Consider the following 18,231-nt stretch of genomic DNA (forward strand, 5'->3'; position numbering starts at 1 on the left):
TGGACAACTTTGTGGCTCTGTTGAGATACTTTGATGGAAGATGCCTCTGACTGCCCAGAGAGAGCCTCAGCTCCCCAGGCTCACTGGGTGAGTCATCATGGGCCTCACAAGGCTCATTTCCCAAATCTGAATCTCTTTGGGAATCCTGTAGCTTGTGTAGCTGAAGTCCTGGGAGTTTCCTCTTGGCCCTGGCTTGCTGTGTCATTTTGGATGTGTCATTTGCATTCTCTGGGCCCCAGCTGCCCCTGTCCATCATATGATATTAAATTTAGTCATCTCAAAGGGCCATCTTAATTTTATGTTTCTGAAATATTATAGCAAGGAATTAGTTGAAAAATTAATTGAGCTCCCCCTCCCCTTTTCAAGCAAGAATGTATTTGCTTGCAAAACTGCTTCATGGGGCTTGGATAACAATCCTCATAATCCTGTCTATTTAGCAGCTATAACATTTCAGTGGGAGGTATACCTTTATTGTTGCTTTGGAATATATAATTAGGATTAGAACATGCTGCCCCCAATTACCATAGAAACGCACTGAAATTTCTCCTCAAACCTTATTACTTTTTTGAAGTCTTTCTCTCTTCCTTTCTTAATGAGAGAGACAGAGGCAGAGAGGGAGAAAGAGAATCAATCCTTTCTTTTCCTTTTTGGTTCATTTACCAAGAGAAGCTATTGCCAACCACAACAAGTGGTATAGAATGAACCCCTCTTCTCCTTGAAAAACCAGAATCTCTTAATAGCCTGTCACCCATTTAAATTAAATATATTTTTCCAGCTAAAATTTAAATAGACATTTTGGCATCAGACATTTCCCCAATCTATGGTAAATTTCAGTCCATTCCTTTGGCAGGGTTTATGCTCACTTGGATTAGAGAAGGTCAGGCTACACTCAGTTTCGATCGATGTCCGATTAAGTACGCTGGTCTGAGCAGCTGAACTGAAGCAGCTTCTCGAGGAGACTGGATCTATAAGTCTTTGTCTTCCTCAGCAGCAGGGCCTAGCTTTTGCCCCCAGATTGCAGAGATCATTTCTCATCATGCTGCTTGAAAAGTTGTTCCAAGTTCTCCTTCTGGATTTTAAAGCAAAAGCTCAAGCAATGGTGCTAATTTGCTTTTCTGAGATAGGAGAGCAGGATGTGGGCTCATCAAATGACTTCTGGGCCTTCTCCTCCTTGGAGAGCGGTACCTTGTGGGCAGAAAACTGAAGTTTTGCAAAGACATTCATTTTCCAACAAGGAAAGGAATGCTTAGTTCAGTATTTGTTGCCCTCCTGAGGTGAGGTGAATGTTCCGATATTAGGGGAGGCTTTTTATAGCCCACATATGGGTATTTGTGTTTGACAGACTTGTCCTACTCAGTGGGAATGGTCTTGAATGTCTGCTTTTTGCTCATTACAGAATCCTCCACTGTATTCTCCATATTGAGATGGTCATTCATCAACCTTGATTACGGTGGTCCAAATGTGAAAAGCAATTGGCACCTCCCATTACTTGTGTCCTTCCTCAGACAAAACCCATCAATCCTGTCTGGAACTCCTTGGGAGCCTGGTATGTTGACTACTGAAGGGACCGCACTACCAGACTAATACGAACTTATTATTCCATTCCAGAAAGCAAACTTGCCCTTTTGACAATATGGTGAAGTGGTTAATGTTTGCCTTTGTCGCCCTCTCTTCTCCCTCTGGGGTGCCTCTTTTTGTGTTCTCATTCTCCTACCCTTCCTTCTATCAAAGTCTCCTCAGCTGCCAAATTCACACTAAGGTACAAATGACTCATAACATTATTGCCCCTCCTTATTGTTGCATTTTAATGGGGTTAACCTACTTAACCCAAAGGAACGTGTTTCAGGCATCCGTTCGGGCCCTCCTAGAGGCCTCCAAACTTTAATACTTTGCCCTGAGGTTTGTAGAGGTCAGAGGACTTGTCTAATATTCACCTCTCCCCGACCCCCAACCCTCCAGGGCTGCGTGCAGAGTGCAGTGTGCAGTAAAAGCTGACATTTCTGACATAGCTCTCGTGATGATAAACCCAGTTGTTCTGCAGCCCTGGAGAAAAACACATCATGAGAATGAAGGGAAGATACACATATGTGTCAGAAAGGTCCTTACAGAATTTTCCAGCTGGAAGAGAATGTAGCATGTGGGGGAAGGGGGGGATGCAGTCTGGCAGTGAGACAATCATAGCCATGGGAGCTAGAGTCCATTCCCTTCAAGGGGTTCTAGGGCTGGGGGAAGCATTCTTTTAGCTGTGGAGCAAGGTTAAATACAGTGGGGAGCAGAGGCTTAGCTCTCATCTGTAGGCACTTGAGGTCTGCTTGGCTTCAGATAAGACATTGGCATTCCAGACTTCACAGCAGAATGCAAATCATCCCAGAGGAAGAGCAATAAACAAATATGTGCATGCTGGGGAGGGAAGGATTCAATATTAATTAGCAGTAGGCCATCAATATCCAGGAGTCAGCAGCCATATTTTGGCCTCATGTCTACCTTGGATGACAGGTGGCTGGAAGCATTTCAAATATCTAGATAGATAGTTTTTTTAATCTATTCGAACCAACTTTGATTCTTGACAAAGGCCAGCAAAGCAACAAGCAATTTGCCATTTTGTTTCCTGGCTTCCCCAGCACTCAGCCCATCCCAACAACCATGAGGGAGTCCTGGGACTTTGAGAGAGCTGAGGAGAAAGGGAAGAATTGAATCTCTTCATCCCTGGAACTATTCACCAGTGTACTGGTCTGGCCTTCAGTGCCACATTTGGCAGATGGTAAAAATGGTGGCACACTTGACAGTATCCATTCACTGGCCCCTTGTTTCCTATTGGATTCTTGGCCTCTGACATTAAAATATGCTGGCCATAGAAAGATAGGTGCTGATGGGAGTGCATGGGAAGGGTTCTAAAACCCCATTTTTACCACCATACAAATCCATTATAACACTAGGTAAAGTCCTCTTAGAGGGCAATAAAAGTCAACAGCAACTGTTCTCATGGGCTTACTCAGAAGGACTGGGATCAGGGTCATGTGAAAGGGTCATGAGGATATCAAGGTCAGAAATGTAATTATTATCAATCACTCCTATTCCTGGAAGAAGCAGTGTGCTAGGGTGACAAGAGGGAGGAGATTAGAGTCAGGAAGACTTGGATTCAGATCCCATCTTCAATACTTACTAGCTAGGTAGCCATGGGGAAGCTACTCTGACCTCCAGACTCTCTCTAAGACCTGATTACTCAATTATAAACAAGTTATAATCTGAGTTGATGGGGGGAGTTCCTATTCCAAATAAATTTTTAAAAAAATCCATGGCCTTCCAAAAAAAAGGGAAAATGACTTATTTGTACAAAAAATATTTATAGCGGCTCTTTGTGGTGCCAAAGAATTAGAAATTGAAGAGATGCCCATCATTTGGGCAATGACTGAAGAAGTTGTATATAGTTTGATGGAATACTATTGTGCTATAAGAAATAACAGCAGGATGGTTTCGGAAAAAACCTGGAAAGAATTATATGAACTGATGCAAAGTAAATCAAGCAGAACCAGAAGAACATTGTAGAAAGTAATGGCAATATTGTGAGGATGATCAACCATGAAATACTAAGGTACTCTGATTGAGACAATGATCCAAGACTGTTCAAAAAGACCCATGATAAAAAATGCTATCTACCACCAGAGAGAGAAATGATGAACTCTGACTACAAACTTAAACATATTTTTCTTGCATTCTTTATTTTTCTTGGGGTTTTATGTATAACTGTGTGTGTTTCTTTTGCAACATGGTTAATATGGAAATATATTTTGCATGACTTCACATATATAATCAATATCATATTGTTTATCTTCTCAAGGGGTGAGGGATGAGCAGGAGGGAGGGAGAAAACTTGGAAATCGATTTTTTTTAAATGAATGTTAAAAATTTGTTAAGTGTAACTGGGAAATATTTAATGAAATAAATAAAATATGTTTACATGATTTTCTGATTTATTCCTATACCTGATAGCTTCTCTTTACCTCCCATTCTCTTCTCCTTACTGACCAAGAAGCTATAAAGAGTGTTTTGCTCAGTAAGAACCTACCTGCTCAAATATTTCTGATAAAGGACTGATATCTAAGATATAGAGAATTGCCACATATATAAGAACAAGAGCCATTACTCATTTGTTAAATGATATGAGCAAGCAGTAATTAAAGTAAGAAATGCAAGTTATCAACAGCCATAGGAAAGGATGTTTGAAATTGCCACTAGTAAGAGAAATACAATGTCAACACCTTTCAGATTGGCAACTCTGACCAAAGAGGAAAATGGCTAATGCTACAGGGGCATAGAAGGACAGGCATACTGATGCATTATTGGTGGAGCTGTGAATTAGTCCAGTCATTCTGGAAAGCAATTTAGAATTACCCTAGAAAAGTGACTAAACTATCCTGACTCTGACCCAGAGAAGTTAACAACATAGGGTAAGATTCCAAAATATTCACAGTGATGATAGTAAAGGACTGGAAGCAAAGTGAGTACCCATCTATCAAATAACTATCTATCAATGATGGGAGAAATTGGGGTATGTGAATGTAATACATTGCTATGCTGTGAGAAGTGGCATATATGAAGAATTCAGAGAAATTTGTGGATTGATTTAGAGCAAAGTAAGCAGAGGCAAAACAAATGAGATGATGGCCACCATAACGTAAAGGAAATCAATGCTGGAAGACTTCAATGACTGTACATGACCTCAGAAGACTCATGGTGAAATATGCCACCCACCTCTTGGCAGGGAGGTGGTAGATTAGACATTGTCAGATGTGGCCATTGGTTTTATTTGTTTAACTTAATTATACTTCATTGTTACAAAAGTGGGGGTATCATTAAGAATTGGCAGACTTTTCAAAATAAGTATCTATAAAATATTGAGAACCCACCTACTGATTTTTGGTAATGGCACTATGTCGTATGAAGGAAGACCAAATCAAAGTGATAATGGTTGTATGTCTTTTCCCTTTGTGCCTCAGTTTCCCTCTCTGTAAAATAAAGAGATGTGAATAGATGGTTTCTAAGGAGCTGCATTCCCGTTCTGCCATTTTTATACAGCTTAATATAAGTCAGAGTTTCTTAAACTGTGGGTTGCTACCACATATGCGGTCACAACCTATACTTTAAGAAGTGCTAAAGGGCTCACAAGTGGAAAAAGTTTAAGAAGTCCTGAATTATAGGTGATATACTATATAGATCCATCTTAGAGCCAAGATGATATGTCAGCTCAGTGTAAGTCCATTTTATGGAGGTTTGGTCAGTTTTTCAGTCCATCAAAGATCTGTGCTTTTGCTCCCCAACCAGTACAGAATGCCATGCCTCTGTGAAGCCAGTCTTTGAGAGTTGTTCTGACCAGAAAAGCCACAGGCCTGTGGCCAACCTAGCAATGAACCTTTGCAAACTCAGCTAGGCTGGCCCTCAAATGGCAAGTGTGATATGGATCCCGCCAGGCCCAGGCCCTTCTAGCTTGACAGCACCTGCCAGACTTTACCTTCTAGTGGCAGAGCTTTGGATAGAGCCAGGGTTGCCACCCCTCCACAGTGAGGCATTGGGTTCCAAGGAGACTGAAAGTTTGAAAAATGAAATGATTATTTGTGAAATATAAAATACCCTCTGGCATAATATAAAGGCAATGTCATTTTTTGGGGGGGGGTAGGCAGTGGGGTTAAGTGACTTGCCCAAGGTCACACAGCTAGTAAGTGTTATGTGTCCGAGGCTGGATTTGAGCTCAGGTCCTCCTGACTCTAAGGCTGGAGCTCTACCCACTGTGCCACCCAGCTGCCCCCAAAGGATTCAAGTTTCTTTCTTTCTTTTGTTGTTGTTGTTGTTGTTGTTGTTGGACTAGGCTGCCCGGGTCACACAGCTAGAGTGTCAAATGTCTGAAGCTGGATTTGAACTCAGGTCCTCCTGACTCCAGAGCCAATCCACCCAGCTGCCCCAGGCAATGTCATTTTAGAAGAGGCTACATTGAATGCTGATCTCTCTGCCCTACAGGTGCTTATAGTGTATTGGGGGACACTGCAGTTGCTTCACATCTGTCAGTGTTTAGTTAGTAAGGGCCTTCTAGGTGCTGGCACTTTACTGGGTGCTAGAGGTACAAAGATAAAAATAGAACAGTCCCTACCTTCAAGGAGCTTATACTCTACTGGGAGAAATAGCATCTGCCTAGATGAGTAAATATAAATTATGCACAAAAAACACACAGTAATGGGGGGGGGGCAAACAACTGAGGGAATTGGAAAAACCTTCCTGTAGGAGGTGGCTTTTGAGTCGAGCTTTGAAGAGAACTTGGACTTCCAAGAGGCAGAGGTAAGGAAGGGGAGCCAGTCTGACTAGAATGGAGGGTATGAAAGGGGCAGAACTGCATAATCACCCTGCAAAGAAGAAGGGGTTTTAAATGTCCAACACATGTGCTTGCATTTTGTTGTAGAAGCTTCTTGAGCCTAGGAATGGCATGATCAGCCCTGTGCTTTAGGAATATGCATCTGGCAGGGGGGTGGAGGATAGATTGGAAAGAGGCCATGGTGGGAGCAGTAAAACCCATTAGGGTCTCTGCTCCTGTGTGAGTGAAAGAAGGAGATGGAGTTAAGATATTGTTGAGGTCAAATGCATAAAACTTGGTGACTGGCTGTGGGTGGGGAGAGGGAAGCATTGTAGACAGCCTGGGAAGCTCAAGAAATGCTTCCACTACTAAGGGATGCATGGGGTGAAAAAAATTAGGGAGGGTAAGAAGTGGGAGAGAAGAGGGTGGCATGAGGGCCAGCCTACAAGGCAAATGAGTCCTGGGGAGATGGAGAAACTGCGACAGAGCTGAGGCTTGACTCACTTTCAGCGTAGCGTTTTTTTCCACTGTGCCACAATTCAAACCAGAAAACATTTACCAAATCTCTATTCTATAGTCAAGGCCCTACGGATATATAAAACAACAGTGCCATCAAAAGCTCACATTCTTTTGGGCCCAGACATGTCAATTTGAGGTCATTTGAAGGAGGAGGTGAGAGCCCTAATGTCTGGAGAATTGGTAGAGGCTTCACAAAAGGTGTGACAGCCTATGCTAAGCTTCCAAGGAAGAAATGAACTCTGGGAGACTGAGGTCCTCTGGGGGCTTACTCCTGTGAAAGCACAAATCTGGGGAAGGGAGAAGAGGATCCAGCAAATCTGAGAGTGGTGGGTTGGCCAGCAGGGAGCTGGAGATGTGGCATTCCAGTTGAGAAGGATGCATTTCAGCCTCATGGGAGCAGATGTTGTCACCAAGGCAGAGAATGTTAGGGGAGAAGAGAAGAAGGGGCAGCTAGGTAGCACAGTGGATAGAGCTCCATCCTTGGAGTCAGGAGGACGTGAGTTCAAATCTGGCATCAGACACACAACACAGGACACTTACTAGCTGTCTGACCCTAGGCAAAGAAGTCACTTAACCTCGATTGCCTAGCCAAAAGCAAAAAAAAAAAAAGGGGAGGGAAGAGGACCAGGACAAAGCCCTGGGAGATGCCCCTAGTGATGGTGTAGGAGTGGAAAGAGATGATAAATACCAAGAAGGCTGGATATCCACGTGAGGGGGGAAACACAAGAGAGCAGTAACAGGGAAGCTAAGGGAAGAGAGAAGGAGGAAATGCTTAATATTTTCAACAGCTGCAGAGAGATCGAAGAAGACACAGACTCAGAAAAGGCTTTTCAACTTAGCAGTTAAGAGACTTGGCAATTTTAGACAGTGAAGTTTCAGCAGAATGATGGGGTCAGGGGCCAAATCACAAGGAGTTGGGAAGTGAGTGGGTGGAAGGACAGTGATTGCAGACAACTTTTTTTCTGTTAGTTTGGGAGTGAAAGAAGAGAGGGAGCTGGAGAAGAGGGGAACTGGCAGCTGCTTGGCATCACTACAGCCCAGGGGCTCATGATGCTGGACAGTGACTTTGGTGCAGGGCCAGCCTGGTGCACAGACCCATTCCATCTCCCCACACCAGAGCTGGGCATGCTTGTAGGGAGTCCGGGCAAGTTATCTTGGCTACTCATCTGCTGGTGATCAGGACCTGAGGCTGACCTTGCACACCATTCCAGCTGTATACTTTTAATAGCAAGTCATGTGAGGTTCAGGCCCCCTTTCTCTTCCTCACCTGTGACTCGGTGCATGCCTCCTGGGGCAAAAATTTCTTTTCCAAATGAGTGTTTTTCTAAGAAGGGGTTAAAGAAGACACAATCACCCTATGTGGAGCTGAACCTTTTTATTCTTTTGAAACTTGATTCTCAAAACCCCTTTTAAAAGCCACGGAGAAGTCAGGGAAGTCACTTTTAGAACAAGATTTTATAATTAAAAATGATCTGAGGGGAATGACTGAACAAATTGTGGTACGTGAATGCAATGCACGGCAATATTGTTGCACCTTGAGAAATTATGAATCTGAGGAATTCAGAGGAACATGGAAAGTCTTGTATGGATCATTACAGAAGGAAATAAGTAGAATGAAGAACACTAATCTTTACACTGACTAGGCTGATGTAAGTGAAAAGAAGGCCCAAGGAAACAGTACCAAGAGGAGGGGCTATGGGTACAGAATGTGGGGGGCTCTTTAGTGTATATGGAATATGATCTAAAAATTGCATTTAAAAATGAAATGCATCACGCTGTATTTTTTTAAAAAGATCTGCTTGAGGGTCCCACTTTCATTAGAGCATAGATTTGTGTTGGAAGAGAGCTAGGAAATCATATAATTCAACCCCTTCATTTTTAAGATAAAGACATTAAGGCCTAAAGAGGTTAAGTGGATTTGTCTGAGGTCACCATAGCGAGGCCCAGGGTTTGAACTCAGATCCCCCAATCCAAGGATTTTTCTACCTCACCAGAGGGAACTGCCATGCTCTATGATATACCATTTCTTTTGGGCCTCCTCTAGTCTCTCCTCTTCCCTCTCCATCCAATGGTATCTCACCAGATAGTCAACAGATTGCATTGGTCATCACAGGGCGTTATGGGGACAAGCCGCCTACTGAACCTTGCAGAGGAAGATCTAGTTTTTGAGTATGCCCTGGCAGTTGCAGACATGTTCATTACATAACCACATTTAGCATATCACCTTGAGTAGAAGTTGGGGCAGCATCTTGAACACTGTACTCCTGATTTTCAGCCAATCGGGAAAAGTGAGCTAGATGCTCCAGAGGGGATTTCAGAGAGACAAGAGATGGCCCCAAACCACAACAAGGAATTCTTGCAAATTCAGTTGGGGGGGGGAGGATGTGGAAGCCATGCTACCTACCATGACGGTAGTTGGTCAGGGATGGGGGGTGGAAGAAAGTGAGTCCTGGGGAGGGGGGTACCATAGTGACAGGAGAGGTGGTATTCTAAAGACCACCATTCCAATGGTGGGCATGGGCTGGTATAGGACTGTAAGTGTTACTTTCCTAGAAAGGAAGCACATGTCAGCCCCTTGGGACAAAGCTTTGGTTTATTCATACTAGTTCTGACTCTGGCATGACCCTTCTCCTCAAGGACTTCTACCCCCAAATAATGAGAAAACCTAACAGGGGCTAGAAACAAGTTCTGGATCATGGGGGGGGATTGTTGGAGGAGAAGGGGGAGGTAGATGTGGACTGCACTGCTCTGAGTGGCTTCTTGGAGGAAGACGCGCAAGCTGGACCTTGAAAGATAGGGAAGGCTTCTTCTGTGCTGTGCTGAGCTGGAGTGGGGACTGAAAGCATCAGCCAGTGTAAGGAAATAGAAAGCCAGCATAGCATATCCAAGGGACAGTGAGGGCCCTACTTGACTTGGGAGTAGAGAGAATTAGCCTAGCCACTTTTGTGCAATTTCCTGGGCTTCCCCCAAGAACAGTAGAAGCTAGTGGCTCCATCATACTGGGGGCCATGGCAGAACACATCCAGGAAGGACTCTGCCATCCCTCCTGCTTGCCAAAAGCAGCTTGGGGGCACAATCAACTTTGGCCAAATGGCATTTGTTTGTTGGCCACTGGGACAAGGGGGCAGGAGAGAAGAAAGACGGCCTAGAAGGTTGGCCTTGGATTTAAGGGCCCAGGGTTTAGTCTCAGCAGCAAGGAAGGCTTTGTTGGTGCTTGGAGAACTTTAGATCCAACATCAGTCATTTCAATGAAGTTAATGCTTTCTTTGAAGCTGCTCTTTGACATTTTGGAAATGTCAGCCCCGATTGCAGATTGTAAAATGATCCCAAACACTGCCTAGAGATAGGCAGTGGGGGCGGGGGGGAGGAAGGAAGGTTCTCTTAGACAAACCATTTGTCTCCTGTCCAGGCCAGACATGCATGTTCGAGTGTTTGCCTCCAACCAGGTCTCCAGGATGGAGATGCTACAGCCCTAAGACCCTGAAGGGAGAATTGTGCTGGCCAGTTTCTGGTCCCTTCCAGCTGTAAAATCATGTAAGGCTCAGCTCTTTACCAGAGATTGTTGTCTACTAGCACTGGTCTTCTGAATAAGGTGCCATGACAGTTGATCACTTTCCAGAATTCAAAGCTGCCATCTGTGCAGCCTATCTTGGCAATCTCCTGGGTTCCCCAGAGGAGAAAGTGGCTGACAGCAGCTGTCCTTCCCAAATGAAGTTCTTAGGGATTTCACTCTTAACTGTCCCTTCATCTAGGTGATTATGACATCCCAAAGGAGTTCAGCACCTCTGGCTAACAACTGGGTCGGTAGGAACCCTCAGTAGATGATAACACCAGGGGACCAGGCAAGGCCCCTTGAGTTTTGCTTGCCAGCAAGGTCAAGCTCTGCTCTGAAGATTTAGAGCAATTGAGGGCACGTGAATGATCCTTTCTATTCAGAGTAAAAGTTCTGATGCAGAGATGTATTGCTCCCACCAAGCCTTCAAAAGTTCTTCTAAGAGAAAACAAAAATGTTGCTCTTAGCTTTACTTAAGCTTATACATACATAATTCCCTCTTCTCCATTTTGTCAGTAAAATATTGACTAAACTGTCACTAATGTACTTAAGGAAGGCTAAGGAGGGGCAGTGTCATTTGGGGCAGTTGTTTAGTCCTGTCCAACTTTTCCTGAACCCATTTGATGTTTTCTCTGCAAAGGTACAGGAGGGGCTTGTCATTTCCTTCTCCAGCTCATTTTACAGATGAGAAACTGAGGCAGACAGGGTGAAGTGACTTGCCCAGGTTCACACAGCTGGTAAGTGACTGAGGGCAGATTTGAACTCAGGGCCTCCTGACTCCAGACCCAGAGCTCTATTCAATGCAGTGTTACCAAACTGCACTTAGCCCTTCCTAGCTCTTAGAGTTAGTGAGTAGGAAAGTGGATTGTAAATGTTGTGTCCTCATATGATTAAATCAACCTGTCTTTTGGCTCAGCTGTAAAATGGACCCCTTCCCACCACATGCCATGATGATAAATGGACACAAGGATGTAGATGAGATAGCGTAGTTTGGTACCTCATAGCAAGCTTTCCTTTTCCTACTAGGTGGTGCAGTAGATAGAGCATGGGACCTGAAGTCAAGCAGACTCATCTTTGTGATGAGGCCTCAGACTCTTCCTAGTTGTGTGACCCTGGGCAAGTCACTTAACCCTGATTGCCTTAGTTCCTTATCTGTAAAATGAGCTGGAGAAGGAAATGGCAAACTACCCCAGTATCTTTACCAAGAAAACCCCCAAAATGGGGGTTATGAAGACTAAACAACAACTTTTCCCAATAAGCAAAGTTTAATAACTTCTTGGGAGAAAAAGATGTAGGAGCTTTAGTGAAAGGAAGGTCATGATCATTTTAGCTCCAAAATGCAATAAAATATCAGTAATGTAAAGTCAGACATTTGGACACAAAATTTTAGCTTCAGGATGGATAAGATGTACATGAAAAAGATCTGGGTGGTCTTAGTGCAATGCAAGCTCAATATAAGTCAGTAGTATGACCTGGCAGCCAAGAAAGCAAACGCTGTCCTAGAACTAGAGAACTAAGAGTCCCACTGTCCTTTACCCTGGTGAGAACACTTGGAATATTGTGTTCAATTGTGAAGGCTACATTTTAGGAAGAACTTGGTTAACTGGAGAGTGACCAGAGGAGGGTCAGTGGAATGGAGAAGGGACCTCAAAACTGCATCAAATGAAGGCTGGTTGAAGGAATGAACTAGGGATGTTTGTCCTAAAGAAGAAAAGATGGGGGTTGGGGAGGGGGTCGTGGTCTACTCATTCTCTTCAAGTACTTAAAGGGCTGTCCTGTATGGGGGGATCTGATGTAGATCATAGGTCACAGGTCTGCTTGTTCTTTTTTTAAATATTCATTTATTTTTAGTTTTCAAGATTCAATTCCATAAGATTTTGAGTTTTAAAATTCTTCCTCCACCCCAAGGTGGTATGCAATTTGATATAGGCTCTATATATACATTCATATTAAACATATTTTCACATTACTCAAGTTGTAAAGAAGAATTAGAAGCAATGGGAGGAACCATGAGAAAAGAAGAAACAAACAAACAAACAAGAAAGCAAATGGTGTGTTCTTTTTCTAGATATGGACAGCATTTTCCGTTGTGAATCTTGGAGTTGTCTTAGATCCTTGCATTGCTAGGAAGAGCTAAGTCTATCAAAGTTGGTCATCACATAATGATGCTGTTACTATGTATAATGTTCTCCTGATTCTGCTCACTTCACTCAGCATCAGTTCATGTAAATCTTTCCAGGTTTTTCTGAAGTCAGCCTGTTCATCATTTCTTATGGAACAATAGTATTCCATTACATTCATATACCACAACTTGCTCAGCCATTCCCCAATGGATGGGCATCCTCTCAATTTCCAATTCTTTGCCACCACAAAAAGAGCTGCTATAAATATTTTTGTACATGTGGGTCCTTTTCCCATTTGTATGATCTCTTTGGGATATAGACCTAGAAGTGCTATTGCTGGGTCAAAGGGTATGCACAGTTTTATAGCCCTTTGGGCCTAGTTCCAAATTGCTCTCCAGAATGGTTAGATCAGTTCACAACTCTAGCAACAATGTATTAGTGTTCCAATTTTCCCACATCTTCTTCAACATTTATCATTTTCCTGTTTTGTCATGTTAGCCAATCTGATAGGTGTGATGTGGTACCTTAGAGTTGTTTAGATGTATTTCTCTAATCAATAGTGATTTAGAGCATTTTTCCATATGACGGTAGATAGCTTTAATTTCTTCCTCTGAAAACTGCCTGTTTATATCTTTTGACCATTTATCAATTGGGGAATGACTTGTATTCTTGTAAATCTGACTCAGTTCTCTATATATTTTAGAAATGAGGTCTTTATCAGAGATACTGGTAAAAATTGTTTCCCAGCTTTTTGCTTCTCTTCTTTATCTTGGTTGCATTGGCTTTGTTTGTGCAAAAACTTTTCAATTCAATGTAATTGAAATCATCCATTTTGTATTTCGTAATGCTGTCTATCTCTTTTTTGGTCGTAAAGTCTTCCATTCTCCATAAATCTGAGAGGTAAACTATTCCTTGCTCTCCTAGTTTGCTTATAATATCAGCCTTTACATCTAAATCATGTACCCATTTTGACTAGATCTCCTTGTTCTACTTGAGCCTGGAATGCAGAACTAGGCACAAGGTGGAGAAGGATATTTATGGCACAGCCAGTCTAGCTTTGATGCCTGGCAAACCTTCTTAACAAATAGAGGTGACCAAAGTTGAGACAGGTGCTTTGGGTGCTGTTGAAAGCAAAGCTTGAAATCTATTGGGGTGCAAAGAGGGGATTCTGAGTCAAGGACAGGTTGCACAGGTAGGCCCCTGAGGGCCTTTCCAGCTCTGAAATTCTGCACCATTTGGCCTGCCTTTTTTCTTAGGCATCCCCATCCTCACCCCAAGCTGGGTATTGGAAGGAGAGCTGGCAGACTATTTACACAAACCTAATGCTTGCCATTGTTGCAGAAATAAAGATAAATGCCCACTGGATTTGTAGAAAATGCCCCTGAGGCATTGGGCTCTTCTGGTCACAGGCATACCATAACAGATAGCCCAAGACAGGACTTGGCCTGCAGAAATGAGGACTAATAGTGATCAATATCTCCAGGAGCCAAGGAGTCATCCACCACCATTGAGGATTTTGGAGAGAGCAGAATGTGAAAGGAATTGGATATGGGGGTCTATAGCAGAAATTTCCTTTGTATATGCCTTTGGTCACCTCTCTTGAGGAGAGGGGACTGGAGTTATTATTGCCACATTAACATCTGAATAGAATGGCAAAAGTGTGCCAACGGAAAGCTTTCGTAAGGACCGTAACCCCATGTGTTGCCCCATATGTCTTCCCAAGAACTCAAGGTGAAACATTAAGCTACATGCCCTCCTGTTACCTCTTAGCCATGTGGGATTGAGAGGAGAAGATATCAGGTCAGTAATGACCTTCCTTATCAAATCTCCAATCCTATATTATTCTGTAACTTTCTAATATAAGGTATATCTAGTTTTGTGCATTCTAGATAGCTAGTGAGGTGCCCTATCACATTCCTAAACTGTAAATTCCTGGAAGGCAGGGGCTCAGACCCATCTAAACTTTGTATCTCCTCCAACGTTTACCAAATGACTCTGAAAACAATAGGTGTTTAATCCACGTTTGTGCTGAAATAATATTGATTTTTTTTTTAAAGTGGAAACTTATTATCATCCCCATTTCACAGATGGGAAAAGAAAGACTGGTTGACTATTTGTGGAAGATTCCAGGGTATGTTGATTTCTCCCTTCTGGTCATGGGCAAGCTCTCCCTGACAGAAATGCTGTGTTCTATTTTATGAACGTCTCCTCTGTTGTGTCTGCACGAGAGCAAACAAATTTTGAGAAAGGATTGACTAGGACGTACCTTTTTGCCATTTAGAAAATGGACGGAATAAGAGTTTATGATACCAAAAAGATGGGAAATCCCTAATGTGTGCAGAGAACTCTAGTAGGTCCTAGGAAGCTTGGAAGGGACCTTCGATATCAGCTGGTTCAATCTTCTGCCCGGTGCCCTTGGGAAGTGACATTAGGTATTTCTGCTCCAGCACCTCTATTGAGAGAGAAGGCAGCACCGTTCCAACACAGCCCATTTGTCTTTCCTCTTAGGTTTCAAAACACTTCTTTTGGTGGATGAAAGCAGTTTTTCAGCTAAACTTCAGAAGATTGTCTGTCAGTGGGCCAAGTTGTCATCCTGCTGTATATTTAAGACCCTCTCCAGTATTAGAGTGAAATGGGGAAAGAGGAGGAGAGAGAGGGGAAATGGTTCTGTCAAACTGTGGTGACTGTTTTCCAAGCCCTCACTTCACAGAAACCCAGCTTTATTCATTCCCTGTTCATCATGATTCCTCACAGTCCATATAGATCTGCTGCTTAGCTTCTTGGGAAGGGTGTTTATGTGGCTTTCTGTAGAGGGTGTGTGTGTGTGTGTGTGTGTGTGCGTGTGTGTGTGTGTGTGTGTGTGTGTGTGTGTGTGTGTGTGTATGTGTGTGTCTGTGTGTGTGTCTGTGTGACAGGGATACATGGGCATGCGAGGAGGGAGGAGTGATTATTCTATGTAAACAGGGGTACTGGAGTATTCTTTTACCAGACAAAGATATGTCCCTGTATGTGACCTTAGCAATGGGCCCCAAGTCCTTGTGATCTCTGCATTCTGGCTGTCTTCCCAGTGGCTTGGGCCATCATGAAGGCAGATGAAATGAGCTCACCAGTCCTGCTGCAGTCTGTTTCACGTACTGTCTGAGTCCCCTTCCTGGGCTAACAACCTGATCAGACACACAGCATCTGTCACATTTGAACCTCAGGCTCCCTCCGCCCCCTGATGTTGGCATCAAGGACACAAATGAAGATGAAGAAGGAGTCCAGGAAACAAACAAATGCTGTGCTTAGAGAGGAGAGAGGTGAAAGGGGGAGTTTTTCTTTGGGTCAGGCTCAGGAACTTCAGACTGACCTGTTGTGCCAGGGGTGTCTGAACCACAGTGATGCTTTCATTAACTAGGCCTTTAAAAAAAATCTCTATAAGAAAAAAAAAACATTTGAGTCGTATGGCTATGTAATATGATGCACAGCACTAATAATGCCAAGTGTGTGTGTTCTAGTCCCAGGTGGGCCAATTAGCTTTGACTAATGGGTCCATGTTGAACATCAGAAAGCTTGTCTTGAATACCTCCCATGTGCAGTTCCCCATGCTGGGCACTGGGGAAAGAGAGGCATGAGAATAAGGTGTAACCCCTGCCCTCAAGGAGCTCACTCTCTAGCTGTAGAAATAGAACACAAACCCACACAAATTCATAAATATGCAAGGCAGCAGAATATAATGAGTACCCAGCGGGTGGCACAGATAATAAGGAGGTAAGAAGCATGGTAATTTGGGTTGCTAGTGGAAGCAGGGCCAAGGTCTCTCCAGCTCCATCAGCCCCACCTGGTCCTTTTCAATCTTAAGTCCAAGTTCATTTGCATGGCAACCCAGAGGGCATCATCAGGCTTGAAAGGCTTCTTTTTTGAAGGGGAAATCACTAAAGGCCCATACCCTCAGAGAAGGCTCCTAGGAGGAGACAGAGCATGATGCTGGTCTGGAAGGATGGTGAGGGCTTAAGTGAATTCAAGAGGAGAGGACGTTCCCTGCCCCCCACCCCTCAGCTCCAGACTGGGGGACTCCATCACCAGCTGCTTGCTGGGTATCTCTACTTGAATATCCCGAGCTTCTCCAACAAAACATCACCGAAATCAAACTCATTGTCTCCCCTAGATTCCCATAGTCCATTCTTCCTAATTCATGTCAAGGGTGCCAGCATTCTTTCAATCACTGAAGTTCAAACCTGAGAAATGATCTTCACCCATTCCTTCTCCTTCCCTCTCAAGTCAATCAGTTGCCAGGTCATATGGCTTTGGTTCTGACTTCATCTTGTTTCCCTTTTCTCATATGCCCCCAGACTACTTCAGGACCTCATGACTTCTGGCCTGGGTGAAATTCTGTCCTCATTCTGTCCTAACCTCTCTGCTTCTACAGAGCTGCCAATCAGATGAGTTCTTCCATAATGCAGCCCAACTTAAGAAGCTTCAGTGGTGCTCTCTATTGCTTCTAGAAGATAAGACAGAGTTCTCTGGCTGAGATTTCTAGCCCTTCACAGTCTGACTCTAAGCTGTCTTACCAATGGGCCTGGGTTTCTTATGATTTATTACATGTGCTGTTACATTTCCAGACCTTTGCATGGGTTGTCTCCTCTGCTTGAATTACTCTCTCTAAAGAGCTCTAGTTCCCTTCAAGGCTTAGCTTAAGCACCACCTCTTTCACTAAGCCTTCCCTGATCCCCGTCCTGTGCCTAGGCGTTTGTGTCCCCACTTCCTCCCCATTTCTGCGTATTGATGAGTACACCCAAATGCCAGGATAGGGGAGTTTTGCCACTAACAGAAGCCCTGATCCCCAGTTCTGACTGGTAAACATGTACTGACTGGTCATTAAGAGAAGAAAGTGTTGATGGGTTAGGACAAATCCATCCTCATTCCTACTTCCCTCCCTGTGCCCTAGCAACAGCATTGCAGTATCCAAGGACAGAACATCAGTGAAAGAGGAAAATGGCGTTTTCACCCTTGAATTCATTTTTGTGCTTGGCACAGATAGAGAATGGGGGGGGGCAGGAGTGGTGAAAAATACCAAGAGCTTTTACTGGGCTTCTAAGCTCCCAACAGCCTGCAGTGAGCCCCAGCAGCCAGGCCACCATGAGAAGGGCATGCCATCCACACCAAGGGAGGCATCTAGAGTCTTGTGTCCCATTGTGGGTGCCACATTTAGGAAGGACAAGCTGCAATGTATTCAGAGAAATGTGCCCAGCTTAGTGGAGATCAGTCAAAAGGAATGGGGATACCTAATCAAAAAGAGGCATAACCATGGGGGAAACTCAACCAGTAGGAGTGGGAGTGGCAGAAGGAGAAGCTTCCATTGGGCCTCAGTTTCCTCACCTGTAAAATGATATAGTGGCAGGTGTGCTCTCAAGTTCCTTCCAGCTCTAGGGCTCATCCCTTTAAGGAGAGGGGCTGTGAGGAGGAAGCTAAGCAAAGCTGGCAGGAAAGGGCGAGGATCTAGGACGCTCATAAGAGATGGAGCCATCAGAGGGCCACAAGACAAATAGTTAGTAGGCTGTCTGTGTAGTGTAATGGAAAAAGCACCAAACTTGGAGTCTGCAAAGACATGGGTTACTCGCTGGTGAGCCTGTGTTTAACCTCTCCTGGCCTCAGTTTCCTCAACTGTAAAATGAGGTGGGGGAGGGGAGACTGGATTCAGTGGCCTCTTTGGACCC

General features: G+C 43.9%; 1 long non-coding RNA gene across 2 annotated transcripts in view; it reads left to right on the forward strand.

Annotated features, from left to right (window-relative positions):
* Nucleotides 1-18,231, forward strand: part of LOC110203383 (uncharacterized) — a 258,087-nt gene that overhangs the window by 183,029 nt on the left and 56,827 nt on the right. Inside the window, exon 5 of one of the 2 annotated variants that reach the window (XR_002322952.2) lies at nucleotides 1,397-3,919. The exons of the other annotated variant lie outside the window; for it this stretch is intronic. This is a non-coding gene — a long non-coding RNA (uncharacterized LOC110203383). Of the gene's footprint in view, nucleotides 1-1,396; nucleotides 3,920-18,231 lie in introns of those variants that run through there. 2 annotated transcript variants of the gene reach the window in all.

This window comes from Phascolarctos cinereus, unplaced genomic scaffold (assembly GCF_003287225.1).
Source record: "Phascolarctos cinereus isolate Bilbo 61053 unplaced genomic scaffold, phaCin_HiC Scaffold_8;HRSCAF=390, whole genome shotgun sequence".
Taxonomy (NCBI): Eukaryota; Metazoa; Chordata; class Mammalia; order Diprotodontia; family Phascolarctidae; genus Phascolarctos; species Phascolarctos cinereus.